The 20,690-nt window shown below is 46.8% G+C and overlaps 1 protein-coding gene across 2 annotated transcripts in view; it reads left to right on the forward strand.

Annotated features, from left to right (window-relative positions):
* The window catches only part of DRD2 (dopamine receptor D2), a 68,751-nt gene that overhangs the window by 17,486 nt on the left and 30,575 nt on the right, over positions 1-20,690 (forward strand). Inside the window, exon 1 of one of the 2 annotated variants that reach the window (XM_053670373.1) lies at positions 2,194-2,247. The exons of the other annotated variant lie outside the window; for it this stretch is intronic. The gene's annotated coding sequence lies outside the window, so the exon portion shown is untranslated. Of the gene's footprint in view, positions 1-2,193; positions 2,248-20,690 lie in introns of those variants that run through there. 2 annotated transcript variants of the gene reach the window in all.

Here is a 20,690-nt window from a genome sequence, read left to right on the forward strand (position 1 = left end):
GGTTGTCTTTTCATTTTGTTGATGGTGTCCTATGCTGTACAAGAGCTTCTTAGTTTGATGTAGTCCTGTTTGTTCATTTTTTCTTTTGTTTCCCTTGTCTAAGGAGATGTATCAGAAAAATAGAATCATGCTACCTGGTATCAAACTATGCTACAAAGTCATAGTAATCAAAACAGCATAGTACTGGCATAAAAACCGACATAAAGATCAGTTGAATGGAATAGAGAGCCCAGAAATAAACCCACACATGTATAGTCAATTGATATTTGACAAAGGAAGCAAAAACATAAAATAGGGTAAAGATAGTGTATTCAGTGGTAAAATTGGATAGATATATGCAAAAAATAAAACCAGACCACTTTCGTACACCATATACAAGAATACATTCAAGATGGATCGGCCCTGGCTGGTGTGTCTCAGTGGATTGAGCGTGGGCCTTTGAACCAAAGGATTGCAGTTCGATTCCCAGTCGGGGCACATGCCTGGGTTGCAGGCCAGTTCCCAGCGGGGGACTCATGAGAGGCAACCATACATTGATATTTCTCTCTCTCTCTCCTTTCCTTCCCCTCTAAAGATAAATAAATAAAATCTTTAAAATAAGATGGACTGAAGACTTAAATGCTAGACTTGAAACCATAAAATCTCAGAAGAAAACATAGGCAGTAAAATCTCAGACATTTCTTTTCTCTCTCTTTTTTGTAAAGATTTCATTTGTGTATTTTTAGAGAAAAGGGAAGGGAGGGAGAAAGGGAGTGAGAGAAACATTGATATGAGAGAGTTACATTGATTGTTTGCTTCTTGTATGTGCACCAAACCCACAACCCAGGCCTGTGCCCTGACTGGGCACCAAACAGTGACCTTTCCCTTTGAGGGACAATGCCCAACCAGCTGAGGTGCACCACTCGGACCAAAATCTCAGACATTTCTATTGTATGCTTTCATCTCGGTGAAAGCAGAAGTATTATCAACTCTGTGGATTAAACCTCAAGTTCCCAGCCTGGAAATAGAAACACCCAGTCCAAGAAGTGCTGTACAAGAGAGCAGGGTCATTGTTTTTATTGCTGAGAGTGCCCCTTCTTTCTGTTGACTTATAGCTTTCTATGATTGAATGAATAAATGAACGTTCATTGAATAAAGTTATTCACCTTACTAGGCATATATCCTTTACTCACTGAGGGAAGAGATACCACCTCTATTTTATGGATGTGGTCACTGAACCTCACAGAGGAAGAGTGACTGGTCCAAGGCAGGGGTACAGTGGGGGTTCAAAGGCAGCTCCACCCGACCTTTCCAGCAGCTCCCGTGTACTCATCTGCCCCTCCTCATTCATGTTTAGGCTTTGACAAGAAACGTGTTTTATCTTTATATCACCCCACAAGGTCTAGTGATGAGCTTTGCACACAGTGGACACAGATGTATATTTGTTAAATAAATGCATTCGTTTTAAGAATTATTATAAAACTACTTGGCCCTGCCCTAATTAGCCATGGAGGCTTGGGCAAGGCTCGATATTTTGTGTGTCTCAGTTTTCTTCAGGGGAGAATCTCAGATGACAGACATCTCCGGGACTGGGAGAGCCCTCTGAGGTTAGTCCCCTGGCCCAGTGGCTTCCTGGAGATGGCTGCCTCACACAGGCCCCTGTGGTTTAGTTGTTCTTTTTGGAGAGAGTAAGAGAGGAGGTGAATTCCATTTGGAACCAGCATTAATGTCTTTTTCTTTTTCCACTGACCATGTTAATTAACCCTTTGGGAGCGTATAGGTCAGAAGTGCTAAGTGTGTTCCCATTGTTGTGGGACATCTCTCCAGAACTCTCTCATTTTGCCACACCGAAACTCTATACCCACCAAACACTAACTGCGCATTTTCTGCCCCCTCCCCACTCCCTAGGAACCACCACTTCACTTCCTGTTTCTCTGAGTTTGAATACTTGAGATACCTCAGTAAGTTCATCATCTCGTATTTGTCTTTATGAGACTGGGTTATTTATTTCACTAAGTATAATGTTTTCAAGGTTCATGTGTGAAATTTTTCTGCCTTTTAAAAAATATTTTTTTTATTTATTTTCAGACAGAGGAGAAGAGAGGGAGAGACACATCAGTATGTGGTTGCCTCTCATGTACCACCCACTGGGGGCCTGACCCACAACCCAGGCATGTGCCCTGACTAGAAATAGAACCAGCGACCCTTTGGTTTGCAGGCCAGCTCTCAATTCACTGAGCTACACCAGCCAGGGCACAACTTTTTAAGGTTAAATAATATTCTGTTATATGTATATATTGCATTTTGTTTATCCATTCATCCGTTGATGGAAACTTGGGTTGCTTTTACCTCTTGGCTATTGTGAACAATGCTACTATGAATATGAATGTGCCAATATCTCTTTGAGATCTGCTTTCAGTTCTTTTGGATACATAATCAGCAGTAGGATTGCTGGGTCGGATGGCAACTGTATTTTTAATTTTCTCAAGGCAGCTCCATACTGTTTCCGTAGGAATTCCACCATTTTACATCCCCAGTAATAGTGCACAGAGGTTCCAGTTTCTCCAAATGATACCAGCACATGTTATTTTCTGTTTTTTAGAAGTGGCCATTGTATAAATTTATACTCTTACCTCATGCTTTATGCAAAAATTAAAGAGGATCATAGACTGAAGTGTAAGAGCTAAAAACTGTAAAATTCTCACAGGAAGACACGGGTTAATCTTTATGACTTTGGGTCAGGTAATGGTTTCTTAGAGATGACACCAGAAGCACAAGCAATGAAAGGAAAAATACATAAACTGTGTTCCACCAAAATTTAAAATGCTTGTGCTTTAAAGGACACCATAAGGAAAGTGAAGAGATTAATAAGGGACTGGTATCCAGAATAGGTAAAGAACTCTTACAACTCAGTAATAAGAGAAATTACCCAATTATAAAATGGGAAAAGGATTTGAATAGATATTCCTGCAAAGAAATTCTTAAAATACATACATACAACTAGTAGGCATCCTAATGGTGTAAATTGATATCTCACTGTGTAGTTTTGATTTGCATTTTTCTCATGACTAGTGATGTTGAACATGTTTCCAGAGGAAAGATTATTCATTGTTGAAAGAATGGAACAAGGATTCTCAATGAGGATAATAAAGTGGGTAGATCTAAGTACGATAGAAAGTGAAGCTCTTCTGCTTTCCCCTTCAGCCAGAACAAGATACAGAGGATGCACCAATTTGTTACTGACCAAGCCCACTGGGGGCTGACAGGGAAGGGTCCCAAGTTACAGAGGGAAAAGCCAGGGCCTTAGAGTGAGTTAGACAAATTCTAACCCTAAGTCTGCCTTCCATGATTGTGTGCCTTGGAGAAAATTATTTAACCTGTCTGAACCTTAGTTTTCTCCCTGGATAATAGTTTATTGTGGGAGATCCCTACAGTTGTGTGCTAGTAAATGTTTTAACAACCAGCTTGCAAAGAAAAAAAATAATGTTCTGATTTGTGGCATTCGCCAATTTCATTGTATAAATACTCAAACTGGGACTGATAGCAAGCTGCTAACTTGACGTGGTTGTGACGCCACTGAACGCAGAATTGGGAAGATCTGTACAACTAGCTTAGTACATCCCTGTAAAATGCCTTTCCTAGTATTTGGGATGTGTTAGGTTCTCCTTTAATGTTATTTTCCTTTCTCTTCTCCCCCCACCAAAGGGACTCTGGGTCACCTAGGTAATAAGAAAGGTAGCTTAATTCTTCATGTTTATTCAACAAATATATATTGGGCTTCTGTTAGGTCCCAGAAAGAGAGTACAGGGCGGAGATCTTTTTTAAGCCTGTGATCTAGCGTTGCCTTTAGAGACTCCAGCTTGGTTAGGTGACTCCCATGCGCTGTCATCTCTGTCATGTCACATTTTAATCACCTTTGCACTGTCTTTTTCACTGAGCTGTGATCTTGAAGACAATGACTATGTCTTACTTATTTTGGTATCTACATTGCCGAGCACTTTGAAAGTATTCAATAAATATTTGTTAAAAGGTTTTGACTTCTGGTCAAGGTGGAGGTGTAGGTAGACATGCTTCACCTCCTCACATAGCCACAAGAAGAATCACAACTAACTTCAAAACAAAAACACCCAGAACTGCCAGAAAATCGAACTGTGTGGAAATCTGACAACGGAGGATTTAAAGAATCCATATTCATCTAGATGGGTAGGAGGGACAAAGAGGACACAGTGTGGCGTGGATTGGTGGCAGGGGCGGCAGTGGTGGTGGTGGCGGCACTGGTGGTTCCCCATTCATGTGTGGTGGATACAAATTGGGAGGGAGACCTTGGAAGTGAGTGATCCCAGCTCCAGGTCATACTGTGCAGCTCAAGGTTCCAGTGCTGGAAAGATAAAGCCTCCCAGCTTCTGACTGTAAAAACCAGTGAGGGTTGGTAGAGCAGAAGAAACTGCCAGTATTTCAGGAGAGTCTGTTAAAAGGGCCTGCTTGGACTTGGAAGCATACAAACCTACCCACTCTAACAATCATCACCAGGGCAACAGCTAGAGGGGTGCATATCTCATGCAGGATGTGGGTGAATTGACTGGAAATGGACTAATTGCCGGGCAAGCCTCCAGAAGCCAGGTAGCAGTATTGTCTCCTCTCTGCCCTCTTCTCCCCACACACAGAGCCACCAAGTGGTGAAGCAGGTTGCCCTGCCCTGGTGAATACCTAAGGCTTTGCCCCGTACAACTTAACAGGCTCACTAAGACGGAGTCACAGCAGCTCTATCTAAAACACAGAAACAAACACAGGGAGGCTGCCAAATTAAAGAGACAAAGAAATATGGCACAAGAGAAAGAAAAGAACAAAACCTCAGAAAAAGAACTAAATAAAATGGAGATAGCCAACCTATCAGATGCATAATTCAAAACACTGGTGACAGGGTTGCTCAGAGAACTAATTGAGTATGCCAAAAACATAAGGGAGGAAATGAAAGCTACACTAAGTGAAATAAAGAAAAGTCCACAGGGAACCAATACTGAAAAAAAGGAATCTGGGATTCAAATCAATGATTTAGAACATAAGGAAAAAATAAACATTCAACCAGAAGAGAATGAAAAAACAAGAATTCAAAAAAACGAGGAAAGTATAGGAAGATTCTGGACATCTCCAAAAGCACCAACATACAAATCATAGGGGTGCCATAAGGAGAAGAGGAAGAGCATAAAATTGAAAACTTATTTGAAAAAGTAATGAAGGTGAACTTCCCCAAACGGGCAAAGGAAATAGACTTCCAGGAATTCCAGGAAGCCCAGAGAGTCCCAAAGAAGTTGGACCCAAGAAGAAACACACCAGGGTACATCATCATTAAGTTACCCAAGATAAAAACAAAGAGAAGATCCTAAAAGCAGCAAGAGAGAAAGAGAGTTACCTACAAAGGAGTACCCATAAGACTATCAGCTGATTTCTCAAAAGAAACTTTGCAGGTAAGGAGGGACTGGCAAGAAGTATTCAAAGTGATAAAAAGCAAGGACCTACAACCAAAACTACTGTATCCAGCAAAGCTATCACTTAGAATGGAAGGGCAGATAAAGTGCTTCCCAGATAAGGTCAAGCTAAAGGAGTTCATCATCACTAAGCCATTATTATATGAAATGTTAAAAGAACTTAGTTAAGAAAAAGAAGGTCAAAACTGTGAACATTAAAACGACAACAAATTCACAACTATCAACAACTGAATCTAAAACAAAAATAAAAACTAAGCAAAAATAGAATAGGAACAAAATCATAGATATGGAGATCATTTGGAGGGATATCAGCTGGGACAGGGAAGAGAGAGAATGGGGGAAAAGATATAGGGATTAAAAAGCATGATTGGTAGATACAAAATAGACGGGGTGGGTGGGTGTTAGGAATATAGTGTAGGAAATGGAGAAGCCAAAGAACTTATATGCACCACCCATGGACATGAACTAAGGGTTGGGGGGTGGCGGGTTGCTGGAGGAAAGGGGAGTACCAGGTAGAGGCGGGCAAAGGGGGAGAATTGGGACAACTGTAATAGCATAATCAATAAAATATACTTAACATAATTTGAAAAGTAAAAAAGTTTCATAAGCTTGAAATCTGCCTGAGGAGGCACACCTAACACATCGGAAACATTTAGAGAATAATACAAGATAATGGTCAATCATACAAAACTTCTCATTTGATAAGAATCCTACTGCTCCAAAGCATTTTCAGTTGAAATACTTAACACTTTTGAATGCTAGGCATCAATGTAATCACTCAGCACAGTACCTCATTTAATCTTTGCAACAACCCAGTGAAGGAAGTATTGTAATTATCATCATCCCCACTTCATACATGAGTAAAATAAGCAACAGCAGTTAAGTAGATTTCACAAAATGTTATTGTTGATATTGTTATGTATAGAGCCAAGATGTGAACCTAAGACTTGATTCTTCTTAGTGCCTCAAGAAGGAGAGAAAGGTGTTGTTATTCTCCTTTTATAGGTGAGAAAACTGGCTTTAAGAGGGAGAAAGAGATTAAGTGACTTGCTCAAAGTCACAGAGCTAACAGCATCCAGAACCAGGATTGAGACCTAGGTCTTCTAAAGGCCTAATAAAGTACAATGTAAGGTGCTATACACAACAAAGTCCCCTTCAGAGAAGGACAGAGCCACTGGATGTCACATGGTCCTGGAAGCTTTTTAGAAAACGTAGGGTTTGAGCTGTCCCCTGGGGAGCTGGGGTTGACCTGGATTAGCAGATGTCAGCCCTGTGTTCTCAACATGCATGCCTGCACATCCCCCTGCCCGCCCCCCCCCCCCCCCCACCAGTGATCCTGCCTCCTGATCCCCAGAGTGGAAAGCAAGGGTAAATTTTAGACAAGCTCACCCCACCTCATGAGGACCAGAAAGTGCTTGGCGGCTGCTACTGCTTCTCCTGTGTGTTTATTTGTTATTTACTTATATAAATAAGTAAATAAGGATCCATTGCCCCTAAGCTGCCCAGATGGCACTGGCCTTTCTTCTGGTCTTCATCTCTGACTCCTGGAGAGGTTGTTACGCTTTCAATTACTTGGAAAGCACTGTTTCCAACAGATAATCTGGAGTCAACCACCTCACATTTTGAGGGCAGCAGTGTAACCACAATGGCCGAGCTTGAAGCCATGAATCACCGTAAGATGAAGTGTGTAGCTTGTCCTGAAGGCAGGCTAGTGTGAGCAGAGCACACTGGGTGGACCGGGAGCCACAGAGGGGAGAAGAAATGAAACTGGAATTCATGCAGCCTCTTGACCCATTTGGCTGCTGGATTTTCTTGGGAGTGCTTGTTTTTTTGAGTCATGTACACTGTTAAGGCAATAATTTTTAAAAGGTTAAAAATGTATTAAACAATTACATGTCACATATTTATTTAATTTGTTCACGAAAGAACCAGTGAGATGGCAAAGCTAGATTCAAAAGGATACTGAACATACCAGTGGAAGAAAGGAAGAAAGCCAGAGTAAGACTCCTAAACTAGATGTAAACTTCGTTATTCTCTTACAGGACAATAAAGTCATAGAGTTTGGGATTATCTTCTCTACTGGATACAAGTCATTTACAGTATATGATCAATGCTCTCCCTGTTAACATCTCTCTTATGGATGGGCCCCTTTTGGATAGGAGACAGTGAGTAAACAAAGCACCCTCCCCTAGAGAGTCAGATGGGCCTTAAGTGGCCTTGCCTCACTTCTAGGTTTTGGATACATGTTCTTAACAGCTCAGAGGAATCTAGCTACTAGTCCTGTGCTCTGGGAGAGTCTGCCAGTCGCTGGGATATCTAGTCTAATTATGCATTCCAGAACCCCAGAAGTAGCCACATAATGGGTTCAGGAACCCAGTGCACGCACCATGAGAAGAACCGAGCTCAAAACCACATTGACCACCCCTGTGAGCCCCTACTACGACTGTTGGATGGCAGTAATGTTTTGGGTCCCCTGGAATTAGTGCCAGTTCAGAGCCAGCATCTAGTTATTCCTGAAAAGCCAGTTTATTTCTTTTTCTCCAGCGCACAGTCACACTGGTAACATGCCATAGATCCCTTTGGGGAAGTCTGGGAGAAATATTAATAGTATAAATTTTTGTTGGTATATTAAATTCTTCCTTAAAAGGACCTGGGCTCCAGGCTCCATAAATTTGTCCAAGTCTGGGAATGGATTCAGGGGTATGACCCTCTATTGGTGAATTAAGTTAGACCTCTGTTTACTTCACCTAGAACTCTTCCACTTGTACAGATCAAGTAAGATCAATCAGCTGGTGCCATAAGGCTCTGAGTCAGGCTATTCAGACTGCTGCTTTGACTCTGCTGTTTTTTAGGACCTGGAGACCATGTAGGGTTTGGAGAAAGAGCCTGTGAGCAAGAGTGTTGAGATGTGAGTTCTGATCCCGCTTTTGCTACTAATTAGCTGAGTGACCTTGAGCAAATTAATAAGCCTCTTGGGCCACCTTCATCAACTCTTAAAGACAGAGTAATAACCCTGCCTTTCTTGGTCAGAGGGCTGTTGTGAGGTTTTTGAAGAACAAAATACCTTTAACTGTGGCTTTTGTTTAGCTTTGGTGTTTTAGATGGTGTGAGTGGTGGGCGCAGGCTGGGTCTGCTCCCTAAAAGTGTTTTGGCTCAAATAGTGTGAGAATTAGTTGCCAGCATTTTGAAATAAGATTGTTTCAAACATAAGTCCAGATTTTGGTCTTTTGAAACACTTTGAAAGGCTGGCACATTCTCCTGTGGCAACAGCAGACGGAAGGGCCTCCTTTGAATGGGGTGTGTTTCCCCAGTTTGAATCTGTGTTCATCAAGGTGCCTCCAGGTGCCAGGTGCTGGAGGTGGGTGCAAATAAAATGTGAACTGGTAACCTTGCAGCGTGACAAGTGCAGCGACCAGGGCTGGCGCCAGTGTGAGCACTCGCTCAGGGAACAGTCGCTCTCCCAACTGGGATGTGCTTGGCCTCCAGACTCCTTCCTGGGCTTCCAGCCGGCTCACTCTGACTTTGGGGTGACTCTTCACTTCTCTTGTGGTCTCTCTGGCTCCAGTTCTCAGAAGACCCCTCTGGTTTGTCTGAGACTATTCACTTGCCAGATAGAAAGGCTAACTCTACTCTTTCCTCAACTATTACTCCAGCTTACAATCTTATTTTTTTGTAGACACTATTGCAGATGTCCCCCTCCTTTACCCACCTCCACCCAGCCCTCACCTTCCTTCCCTATGGCTGTCACCACGCCATGGTCTGTGTCTATGAGTTACGCATGTTTGTTCTTAAAATCTGGACCTAGCTTCCCAGCAGGTGCCCTGAGCAGACACCACTTTGATGGGAACAGCTCCCTGTTACTCTGTCATCCTGCCTGCACAGCAGTCACTCACCCCACAGATTTTGTGGGTGTGTGCTTAGTGGCAGGAGCATGGTGCTTTCCAAGACCTGCCCTTGGCCCACTGTGATCTCTGCCCGTTGGAGGGACACCCGTAGTTCACAGCACATTTGCGTAGCACAGGTGCTCGCCATGCCTGCACCTAATGAATGCTAAGCCCTTTCTGTCTCTTCTGCCCACCTTCCCAGGGAACCTCAGGTGCTCTCCTCCCCCAGGGATCTGGGAGGCCCCTCAGCTTTATAATGAGAATTAGTTATGTACATCAGAGGGAAGAGGGCTGATGAGCTCGCAGTCAGGGAAGGTCTCTCTCTTCTAGGAGAATCCCTGAAGGCAAATCCTTCAAGGTGAGTAGGATCTGGGCATGGAGGCAGGTGGAGAAATGATGGAATTCAAAGTTGAGGGAATGAGGGGGATGAGGCAACATGAGGACACAGGAAAAGCCACAGACTGGAGCAGCTCCAACTAGAATATAGCCTTGTCACAGGTGTAATTTTGGAAGGTCAAAGGTAGAGAGCAAAGAACTTTGATTTTGTCCTTCAGGGAAGTCACTGAAGGTATTTTGAGCAAGGCAATCACGTCAGTCTAGAGCCATGACTTTGGGAGGTAGACTTGGTGGCTCAGGTGGGATGGTAGGAAGTGAGGGGAGGAGAGCCTCCGGGTTCCAGTCCCCCGGACTCCTTACATCGGTTCCATCCAGGCTCCTGGCCCACAGGCTTGGTCTTACCATGCAGACCAAGGTGGGCACAACTCCTTTGGAAGTGGCCAGGGAGAGCTGTCCTGCTCCTTGTCAGCCCCCCTCACCTCAGGAGAACCTGAACGAATCCTGAGCCCAGGCCTCTCTGGGAAGCAAGACCAGTTTAAAGAAGGCACAGGGCAGACTGCTTTGCTCTTGCCGTCAGGTGAGCATGGTCAGAGCCACCAGGCCGCTCTGGTCCCCGCCTTCTCTTACGGCTGGGCACGCACTGGGGGAGGTGATTCCTGCTGCCGTGACTGCTGGGACTCGGCTCCTTCAGAGGGAAAATGTTGGGGCAGGGACTCCTGGGCTACTTAGAGTGGGGAGCAGCTCTGAGAGGAGTCTGTGTTTCCAGGAGTAGCCAGGGGGTTCCCCAGGGCAGCTATGGTTCCCAGCCACAGCTCACCTGGCCTGCGGTGGGTGCTGGAAATACAGTTCCTAGTTGGTTGCCCCCAAGGATGGGCTGCCCACGTTGAAGCTGGCCGCTGCCCATTGCTCTGGGCTACCCTTAAGGACTGTGTGCTCCCTGAGCCTCAGGACCAGAGACCTCAGCAGGATGTGACAAGGGTGTCAAAACATGTTTGAGTCTTCCTGTGTTGAAGTTCCTTATCCCTGGTCACTCACCCACCAACTCCTTGTCGTCTGGCTCCATCTCAGAGAGCCATGAAGACTTACTTCTCAGCCTGAAGGTCCTCTGAGCATGCTCTCTATTGCTAGGCCCCACCCTCTGAAACCCCTCAGGGTCCATTTGTGGGGGCTTATCGTCACCACAACCACAGCCATCTACTTTCATGCGCAGTAAGCATGTGCAGATGACTGTTCTCAGACCGAGTCAGGAGAATGCCCTGGGCACTCTGAGCACCCTCCTTCCTGCCCATGCTGCGAGGTCACATCATGGCAGAGTGGGAGGACACTGGGAGGATGAGGGCTTGGGGGCCCTCTGGTAGCCACACATACTTGCTAGAAAAGGAAAACAAGGCTCGGAGGAGGAAGCGACTTGCTTGAGGTCACACAGCTGGAAGTTTGGGCAGAGCTGAGCTAGCCCTCAGGGCTGACCGCTGGCTGGGAGCTCGCTCCCTAGGCACCTGTGCCGGTCCTTCCTGCTTCCTGTGCACACACAGCCCCAGAGCGCTGCCTTCGTTCCCTGCTGCCCGGTGACCCTGCTTGCTCTTGCTTGTTCGCAAGGTGGCTACGCTGGCTGACCCGAGAGCTACGTGAGTGCCAGAACAAGTAGCACCTTCTTTTCTTTCTTCCTGTTTTTTCTTTTTCTTTTCTTCAGAGGGTGGCATGAAAGCATTACAAATTGGTAAAATTATCTTTTTCTTGTTTTCTCAGCTGCTTCCATCCACCCATGCCAGGCGTTCTGTGCAACAGGGATGTGCCAGAAATCTCAAATTCAATAGGAAACCTGAGGGAGCAGGCCAGGAAAGGTGCAGGAGTGGGAGAAGATTTTATGATTTTTAAAAACATCACGGAGGCTGTGCAGTTTGCCAGTGCAGCAACAGTGAGGACAGACATGGGTGCAGTGGGACAGAATGTGGCCTGTGAGGCAGTGGTCTCCTGATCTCATCGGAAGCTTCCTTCAGTCCAGACCCAGAGTGGGCGGGGGGCTGCTATCTCCGGAGGTTGGAGCAGGTTTGGACTTCCAAGGGCTGTGATATGCACTGGATCCGTCCCCAAGTGCTCTGGGGGCTTCGACACAGATCTGTGCAGATCAGTGTCTGTGCAGCACTCTCCTTAGCCCAGTTCCAGCCCTAAGTCAAGGCCGAAGACAAGATCAGAGGTGGCACAACGGGGTCTGTTACACCAGCCTATGAGCACTTGTGGCAGGTGGGCAGGCTGATGGGAAAGTGTGGCTGGTTCCATGCAAACTCCTCCCACTTTGAAAACAGAGAATATGTCTTACTGTAGGTGAAACATCATCTTCATTTGCCACAGACACCTGGTTCCTACCTAAATGGTGCCAGTACGACTTCATGTCTGCAAAGGACTTCTTTCTGTTTGATTGTACATTACCAGGAGGCCAAGGCCAGTGAACCTGGCTCAGACGATGGCAGCCAGAACACGGGTTTGGAGAGCCAGAGGGGCCTGGGTTAGCATCCCAGATCTGCCGACTCGCTGTGTGGTCACAAAGTTTCTCAGTGGAATTACAGGTGGGAACAAGCGCCTTATTCCACAAAAGATAGCATGTATCTTCACACATTGGCATGATAAATGCTACCAGTTTCTTTCTCTTGTGTTCACAACTATGTGCATCAACCTATATTGTAAAATAGAGTCATTGTACTGACAGTAGACTGAGCAGACTGTGTGAGGCTCAGCAGTGATGGGGCAAAATATCTAAGAGAGTATCTTGCATTCCTGGTACATTAGTAGGGGTCTCCCAGCCCAGTGGACAGAGGGCTCGGCAACTGGACACATCCAGTCCTCAGCCCTCCCCCGTGCTTACAGCTGGACCGAATTACGAACCGCCTCAGCCTCGCCTGCTTCATCTGTAGTAAAAGGAGTAATGATATTTATCTTTATTAAGTCTTCAGTTTTTAAACCTTTATTTAAGGCTTATTGTGAGAATAAGAAAGAAGGTATTTACAGTATACAACAATGTCCCATGCACAGCAAATGGTCAATAAACAGTAGCTATTATTATTAGTACTGTTGTGTGGGTAAGAGCCAGTTTTCTCGAGCACTGGCAGCAGCCCTGTGCCTGACTTGATGGCAGGTACCCCTGGTCTTCTCAGCAGAAATGACTGTAAGGAAAACTTGGGTGCCTGGGTGATTGAGGGTGGGACCCATGGACCTCGGGCTCAGGAAGCAGCTCTGCCATCATGCCCCAAGGAGCACCCCTGGAAAGTGTGAGTCAGCAGGTGGAGCCCAGAACCTCCATCTGCTTCACATGCATGAATTATGGTCCATGTTCCCAGCGGAAGTGATGCAGCCCCCCTCCCCCCCCCCCGGTCTGACAGGAAGCCACAGGAGGAGGAGCATATATAGGTTAGACACAGAGACAAACTTCCTAGACAGGGATAATGAACAGTTCACTTGAACTCATAGAATCTGCCTGGAAATGGACCAGAACCATGGCTGCGAAGACCTCCCAGGCCGGTCTCTCTCTGCATCTCTGTATCCAGCACCAGCTCTGGGGACAGGCTCCCCCTCATTAGAGCCCTGTTTCTGCCACCTACCAGCTGGGGCTGCAGATACATAATTGAACCTCTCTGGCATCAGTCACCTGAAAACTGGGGGCATTGGAAGAAGTAAAGGAGCATAAGGAGAGTACCTCTATGAGGAATGTCACTGTGCCTGGAATGTTACTGTGCCTATATAAGGAATGTCACTGTGCCTGGAATATAGTAGGCGGTTAAAATGACCAGTTTTAAAAATTGATCAGTTGGTAGATATTAATTTCCCTCTTTATCCTGTGCCTTCTGCCCCTTGCACCAGAAGCTTGACTCACACCTGACACTCTCCCTACCCGTGGCTGAGTGGGTAGAAAACCTCTTCTTGTCCCAGGAGGACTTCCAGCACCCTCGCCTGCAGGTGGGAGCTGTGGCCCAGCCCCTTCACACAGACACCTGGGTGTCGGAGGTGCCTCCCACCTGACCATTCAGTGTGCCGCCGTGGGATGCCTATTTTCTGTGTGAGATAATTTTAGACGTACAGAAGAATTGCAAAAGTAGTACAGAGAGTTCTTGTACACCCTTCACCTAGCTTCCCCTAATGTTCGATCCTACCTATGGCACAATTATCAAAACTGAGAAAGCAAAGTGTGTTCGATGCAATTAGGTAAATGACAGGTTTTATTTGGATTTCCACAGTTGTTCAGCTAATGTTCTTTTCTGGTTCGGATCTAATCCAGGTCTTATGTTGTGTTTAGTTGTCATGTCTCCTTAGTCTCCTCTAGTCTGTGGTCGTCCCTTACTCCTTCCCTGTCTTTCAGGACCTTGACACTTTTTCAACTGTTTTTTTTAATCCTCACCTGAGCATATATATTTATCGACTGTAGAGAGACAGGGAGACAGGTCGGGGGAGAAGGGGGGGGAGAGAGAGAGAGAAACATTGATCAGTTGCCTCCTGCTCACGTCTCGACCAGGGATCAAACCCTCAGCCTAGGTTATGTGCCCTTCACAGGGATCAAACCCGCACATTTTTGGTGTCCAGAACACCGCTCCAACCAACGGGGCCACACTGGCCAGGGCAAGACTTTCGAAGAGTATTAGTAAGGAATTTGCAGATTGTGGGATGCCTATTTTAAACACCTGTGATGAAGCAGGTAGCACAGGGTTTCTCTAGTCTTGCTTTCAGACTTTTTTACTTATAGTTCTCTAGATTCCCAGAGTCTTTGCTTCTGCCCAAAATCTGCCCAACAGAGTGAAAGATCCCATTCAGCTACTAAGTGGTAGAAAGTTAACCTGTTTAGTGTGCCACATGAGCCACGCCGCCTTCCCTCTGTAAAGACGTATCCTCTCTCTGACTCACACTGTCCAGCTGTGCTCACATTGGAGTCTTAGCTGGGGAGCCAGCCGCTCTGTCCAAATTGTAGATGCCATGAGAACGGGGCCTTACCTCTGGTTCAGTGCTGTATCCCCAGCTCCTAGCCAGTGCTGCGTGTAACAGGAGCTCCTCGGACGTGCTGAATAGATGAGCAATCGCCAGCACATCAAGTATCGTTTGCAGGTGGCCCATGGAGTGCAAGAGGCAGGCATGCAAGTTACAGAAGCACAAGGGACACACAGCCCTGGGGAGGTCTCACACATACCGAAAAGACCGACACACTGGCCACACACCACAGTGGAAGCCTTCTTGGCCAGTGTGATTGACAGATCTGTAGAAGTAGTTTACTCAAGAGAGGATTCATTTAAAAACGATACTTCAAACATTTCATTTACCTCAGGGCATTCATTTAATAAGCTTCTTATGTATATCTTGGGTCTTTTCTTTGAGTCCGAGTACACCAGTTGGAGTTCTGCCTCCCCTTGTTCGTGTTTGTTTCCCTAATGCTGTGTATACAGTTTCAAGTAGTTTTACTTTTGGTTTTTAGAGCAGAGCAAAGATTTAAACTTACAGTACAAATATAGGCTCCTAGCTTATCAGAATTTTTAGAGTTCTCTCACATATAATTAGTCAGGATTTTTGTATGTTTCTATTGATTTTTTATTTAAAAAATGTCCCCAATACATTCAACTTAGTTTGTATGAAATTCATATTTCAATTTGGTATTCATATTTTGTTGTTCATGAGATTGTGAACTAGATTAATGGCAGCGATGAGGACCGCTGTGAGCAGGTTTGGGGGCGGGTCTAGCCGCCTGGAAAGCACATAGCTCCCCAGGAGTGCCCGGGGAGTGTGCGGGGCACAGTTCCCTGGGGCAAGCATGCTGCGTGCCCTGGGTATCGGTCAGCATCCGTTCCTGAGAGAATGATCGGACAGCAGTGATCAGTCCAACGTGCCAACAACCTGGAGGGCACTGACGTGCTTTTAAAGTACGTGATCTTTCATTTCAGTTTAATTGTCATTTGCTGAGCTCCCATTCTCTGCCTAGCATTTACCAGATGCTGGAAGAACAAAAGAGGAAAAAGATGCCAACCTTGCCACGAAACAGCACAGGAGATGGGAAGAGACACACTTATAGGTTCTGACACCACAAGCACCACAGGCAAATAGTGTACTATGAGATTGAAGAGAATAAACAAGTACTTCTCCCTGGAGAAGATCACGGAAGGCTTCTTGGAGGAGGTGACAGTAAAGACCATAAGTGAGAAAAGAATTTGGAAGAGGCAGAGGCCACTGGGCATCATCCTCTCAAAAAAATCAAGATGTTGGTATTGTACTCTCTGAAATAGAAGCAAGAGATACCAGCAGCAGCTGGGTCCCCCTGTTTACTGTCATCACCATCCATCCCAGTGGGGACAGGATTCTTGGGCCTCTCTGCTCCATGAAGTTCACCCTGGTATGTTTGTCAGAATTACAGATAAGGAAGGTGGGAGGGGACAGCAGAACCAGCCTTCCTGCAGGGAGCGCAGCCACGGCGCAGAGTGTGGAGGCAGTGAAGATAACCCACAGGGCACCTCTCCCAGGCTGTGGCAGCCCTGCCCACGTGCAGTAAACTCCAGACCTCCGCTTGTCTCCTGCCACGAAGATGGGATGTTTTGCTTCAACCTGTGGCACACACCCCAGTTGCTGGAGAGATTACTGCTTCCTGAGCCACAAATGTAATTAGATGATCACTCGTAGAAAGTCTAAAGCAAAGGCAACTTCTGGGGAGAGAGATTTGTTTTTACTGTGTCACTTTGACTATCAGCTGGGCATAAAAGGCTGCAAGGGAGCCTCAGCTTCACAAACAGTAGGACAGGGGCCTCCAGAGAGAAGGCTAAAGTGTCCAGACAGGGCTGGGGAGTGGTAGAGAAACCTCTTCTTTGCCTCAAAGACACCTGTGTTTCCTAAAGCCTCCCCAGCCTGTGGTGCCATCTTCCTGCCACCACCAGCCTTCATGGGGAGAATCAGGTAAGAGGGTATTAGGGCCTCATTCAGACACAGCCTTGGTAGTTCAGGAACATATTAGCTACTCTGTTACCACAGGCCTTGTTATAAAACAGGGCGCTCAAACTTAAATATATTCTGGGGCCTAGCAGTACCTGTAATTCAAGTAAAACCAACTGGATGTAGGACTCTAAGGATTGGTGGGGACTATGGTAAACTTAAGGGCGTCACACCCTACTTATCTGGGGCTGGATGGGTGACTGGAGGAAGGGGACTTTCCTGAGCCTTGGGGCTTTAATCTTTTCAAAGAGGCACCTGGGGAGAATATGAAGGTTGGGGAACATGGGGCAGGGCTGTAGCTGCTTCTTCCGCCTCCCCCTTCTTCCTCCTTGGAGTGCAGACACGGCCTCTTCCCCACGAGCCAGCTCCTCGGTTTAGGGAGGGCCTCTGCCTTCTGTAATCACTGTGTTTCCCTGTAAAAGGGCCGCCTCCACTTGACCCCAGCTGTCGTGGCCTTGAGAGAATGTTGACCCAGTGTTTCCAAAACTTCGTGATTCTTTTTATGAGAAGCTAGAGATCTGCATTTTAATATAAAATCTTCAAATTTTAAATACTGGCAATAAATTATAATTTTTCAACAATACTATGTGAACCCAACAAAATGTAACTGCAAGATAACCATGGCCCATAGGCTCCCAGTTTGCAGCCTCTGGTATGCGAGGGATGAGCTAACCAGCACTGAGTCTCCACTGCTGGCGTAGTGAGGAGTAAGCCTAAGCAGTGGGCAGCCTTGCAAGTAAGAATTTTGCTAACCTGCCACGGCCAGCTCTCATTTCCCCCATGCGGTAAACTGGGTCGATCCCGTGCTCTGGCCTGCCCAAAGGCGTTGGTGCCTCGGGGAGTGTGGCACGGGCCTCATTGCAGGGAGGTAGCAGGCTGTTTGTCAGGTGCACACTGGCTTAAGCTTCCTGGATGGCGACTGTGTGTGGGAGGGCGTGAGCTGCAAGCGAAAGCCGAGGAGCATTGGCATGGGTGGGTTCTTCACGCAAACTTCGCAGCTCCGCCTGATGCCGGGGAAGAGCTTCCCCTCCCTCCTGCCACAGCCATCAGAGCTCTTGTCAGCCTGTGCCTCGGGGAGCTGTCACAGCCTCATTACTGCTAATTCATCTTCACTTAGTGCATCAAAGGCTGATTTATCAAACTGGGTGGGCGCAGAGGAAGTTTGATTAGTGACATTATGTTGTTTGCCATGATGAGCTCAGAAAACTTAGCTCATCTGTGTCCCAGGAGTCCCAAGGTGCGACCGAAGTGCTGCCTCAGAAATTCTCAAGATTGAAGCCAGTGTGGCAGCTCCAGCCGAGGGGCTTCCTTAGTGATGTTCCGAAGGGTGCCTGTCCCCCTCCTTGCCTCCCTTGCCCCCTCCCGTGCTCCAGGGGCCGGAGAGCCAAAGGCCAAGGAGGGCACAGCTCTCAAATGAGGGCCGCAGGCTCCGCAGCCCCACCCCCATCCTCTGTGGCTGAGCAGCTCTCCTGCCTGGGAATTCGTCTTCACATGTAATGAAGCCCTCCTGGATTTGGATTATTTGCCCCTGCTGTTGACTTCGTGATTGACCATGTTGGGCTGCTGAACAGCACATCCCGAGGTTCAGCCCTTCCCTTAGGCTCCTGGGGAAGAATGCACTAGAAAAGCTCCGGAAGAAATTAGCTCAAGAAACAAAATTCCGTAAGAAATCCACCAAGCCTGTGGTCCTGGGTACACTCCAGATGTCTGGCCACCACCCCAGTCACATAACCCTCCGCGTGCATGGCTCCACCAGTATCCCCAGGAAAGTGGGGGAAGCCTCAGGCGTCTGAAGCAGCCCTTAGAAAGAAAGGGTTAAAAGCACAGGGTTATTGCCAGGAGGTGAACAGGCTAGAGGGGGATTGTATACCAGCAGGTTCTGAATGCCCACTGTTGCCTATCTCTGGAAGGACAGGAATGGAGGAGATGAGTATATGTAAGAAGTTGGACAAATTTAGGTTAGACTCAGGAGAGATACCCATGGAGCCTCCAGTATCATTCTCCTTCAGCTGATGTAATTTGCTTGAAAATGTAGATGATGATAATAATAAGAGTCCATTTATTGAGTCCTTCCTATGAGCCAGAAGAGAGACATAAAGGGTAAAGCAGGGGACCCATCTAGAGACCTTAACTGCAGCTCTGGTAGCAAATGGCCCTGTGAACTTGGGTAAGTCCTTTCACTTTTTGGGTCTTGGTGTTTAATCTGTAAAATGAAGTTAGATGAAATCTTTTCTAAGGTTTTTTTCCCAGAATAAAATGGAATATTCTACATTTTTTCCAGGTTAGTGGTCAAGAGACTACGAACAACTGAGTGCATTCTCTGGGCTAGAGACTAGGCTAAAGGCTTAATGTACTTCATTAACCTTCAAAGTAGCCCCAGGAGGAAGGCAGTCACCTGTTTTAGAGCTATGCAAAGCTGGCACCACCAATGCTCAGTAACATTTGTCAAACTAGTAGCCTTCCCAGTAGATGCTAAAGATACACAGCGGGTTTAAGACAACCTCTGCCCGTCAGACACAGGAGCAGTAAGTGCGAGAGGGCACGTGCAGACAGCAGTCGAACAGCACGGTCACCGTCGCTGGCTGACGGCTCCTGTGGGCACGGTCAGTTCGGAAACAGCCGAAGGCAGGTCTCAAGTTCTAACATTTTTATCAGGCTTTAGAGTTCCCAAGTACTTCGAAATATATCATTTTATTTGATTTTCCTCCACTCTGAAATTTGGTATGACTGCTTTCATTATTAAGTAATTGCTAATTATTGATTATTAAATTGCTAATTAGAGAAGTGGCTCATTCTAGGGAACTGGATTATCTTTCTGCATGTCAGACAGCCACTGGCACCACTGGGTTATTAGACGGAAGAACCCAGTGCTGACATCGCTCCATCCCTCACCGAGTCCTCCCGGTCTCACCGTGGGCCTGGCCCAGCTCTGCCTTTAAGAAGAGAGACTCTCACAGCTGTTGTATTGTCCGAATTTACCAGGAAGGCTACAGACCAAGCAGGACTTCTTTTCCTTGAAGATTTAGAGGGAAAACACAAGGTTGCTACAAATCTTCACGGCGACTAACCAAGGTCACCTGCCAGATGCTCCCAACATCTCAGGGCTTGAGCTCAGGGCTGGGTGGTGGGAAGTCCATACATGTTGGACGTGGCTCATTCTCTCTCGAGTGTGCAGAGGACTGGGGCCTCAGGAAAATAGGGGTCTGTTTCTCTCAGGACCCCTCACGCAGCTCAGCTTCATCTCTCTGGCAGTGGTGGCCTCCCTCTTACTGATATAGGCTGACAGTTACTGAGCATCTACCATGTCCTGGCTCCTTCATTTTCCTTTTCTGAGTTAATTTTATAACCGTGACAGTGGAGAGGGAGTTGCTGTCTCCCTTTTACAGATGAGAAGACGAGGCCCAGAGTGATCCCACTGTCAAGGCCACACTGCTCACAAGTGTCAGAGGTGAGACTGAAATACAGGGCACTTGTCTGATTTTTTTTTAAAAAAGGCTCCATTCAGCTCTCAGGACAGAAGGAAGCTGCTCCCCTTTATATTCTGGACATTGAGGCTTAGGAAAACCTCCAGTGTTGGAGAGAGGGCTGCACAGGTGCGAGAATACGCCACACCAGGGGGCACACAGCTGTCAGGACTCTGCCCATCACTGTGGTTGCCCTTCTGACCTACTGTCACCATGTGGGAGAGGAGGTCAGGGGCTCTGTCCCTGCCCCCAGCCTGTCCTGGGGCAGGGAAGAGGCCTCCTGCTCCCTTCTGAGGCTATGCCCATGTTGCCCCTCCGCTGAATGAGGCACCAGGAGCTCGGGCAGGCAAGGGGCCCAGGCCCGTAGAGCCGCCCCTGTTGGCGGGCCCATACTCCATGGAAAGAAGGGAAACAGGAGCAGCAGAAAGAAGTTGGGCTGAACTGGGCTGAAGGGAAGAGCCCACAGGCAGCCCCTAGGCTCAGACAGGGTTAGGTGAGACTCCAGTTCTTCCTCACACTCCTGTGCTCTACTCTAAATCCAGCATATCCTGTCCTCAGAGCTCACTTACCCGAGCAGCCTGATGTCCTGGAGT

Source organism: Artibeus jamaicensis, unplaced genomic scaffold (genome assembly GCF_021234435.1).
Source record: "Artibeus jamaicensis isolate MK-2021 breed Jamaican fruit bat unplaced genomic scaffold, CSHL_Jam_final contig_585, whole genome shotgun sequence".
In the NCBI taxonomy this organism is placed as follows: Eukaryota; Metazoa; Chordata; class Mammalia; order Chiroptera; family Phyllostomidae; genus Artibeus; species Artibeus jamaicensis.